The 1,394-nt window shown below is 35.4% G+C and overlaps 1 protein-coding gene across 3 annotated transcripts in view; it reads right to left on the minus strand.

Annotated features, from left to right (window-relative positions):
* Nucleotides 1-1,394, minus strand: part of LOC106871755 (double-stranded RNA-specific adenosine deaminase) — a 79,446-nt gene that overhangs the window by 14,524 nt on the left and 63,528 nt on the right. The window lies entirely within an intron of this gene.

Raw genomic sequence — 1,394 nt, forward strand, 5'->3', positions numbered from 1 at the left:
GTACGCATGCGTCATACAGTCTGCCTTTTACTCTGAGTGAGAGTCCCTTTGTCGCCAGCAGGGGTAAGAGCTCTCTAAACTTTGCCCAGGCTATTCTTATTCTAGCAGCTACACTTTCAGCGCACCCACCCCCACTACTAACTTGGTCGCCCAGATAGCAGAAGCTATCGACTACCTCTAGTTTTTCACCCTGGAATGAGATAGAAGTTGTTTCCTGTTTGTTTGCAGTCTTTATTGCACCTGAACATCTGCCACAAACAAAAACTAACTTGCTAATGATAACAAATGAGTAAAGAAGAGTCAGAAAATCCAAGTGAGAAGAAAATGTGGACATCCAGGAAGACATGGGTTCAAGCAGTGAAAGCTGATCTTAGAATATTGAATTTCACAAAAGAGGTGACATCAGGACACAACAAAGTGAAATGTTGTGTTAGAGAAGATCTGTCCAACCCATGCAAGCATGCAAAAGCAGATATGAAAATGATGATGATGATGACGATGTATGTGTATTTGTGTATTCTTTTTCTAATGTATGTTACTAAAAAGCTGGTGTGCTTTGAATGATGTCCTTTGAGAGAATAAGTGACAGATGTTCTCACATCGCTACTGACATCAGAAATGCAATGAATTAATGATTGGCCTGTTGGAAACTTATAACCAACAATTTTATTATTAATAAATTGTGATGTAATATAAAAACTAAGCCATACCAATACAAACACATTATAACAATGTCTCAACACAATACAGATTGCTTTGAGTGTAAAATTGTATGTCCATTCATTTGTTCATTTTTACATCCATTTTTCTATGACAGTATAAGTTAGTTGAATATATTATTGAGGTATTGCTTTACAACCAGATGTCCTTCCTGTCACTAACCCTAACCTGATTTCAGGCAAGGGACCTATTTCTTATTTCTCATGTCTTTGAAGACACAAAGTGAGCAGAAGATTTTTTTGACAGAAGAAATAACAAGATCTCTGCTTGTAGTTCAGTGATTTTTAGAAGTTAAAATGTAAACAAACCAACACACACACACAAAATGCTCATACATACAAACAACAGGCTCCTTTCAGTTTTCCATCTACCAAATATGCTCACAAGGTTTTGATCAGCATGGGGCTATAGTCTTAGAAGATACTCGCTTAAGATGCCACAAGTGGGACTGAACCTAAAACCATAGTTAGCAAGTGAAAGTTATACAATTTTAACATTATTTTAAACACAGTCAATACACATGACAAAATAGAGAACATCCTGGGGAAAATATACACATAACAAATTTTAATTTTTTTGAAGTACATGTAGCCTTTTGTCTTGATCAAATCAAACTAAGTCAACATAACAAAAAAATTACAGAGAAGATACAATACAAAAAAATGCATACATAT

Source organism: Octopus bimaculoides, chromosome 5 (assembly GCF_001194135.2).
Source record: "Octopus bimaculoides isolate UCB-OBI-ISO-001 chromosome 5, ASM119413v2, whole genome shotgun sequence".
Classification (NCBI taxonomy): domain Eukaryota; kingdom Metazoa; phylum Mollusca; class Cephalopoda; order Octopoda; family Octopodidae; genus Octopus; species Octopus bimaculoides.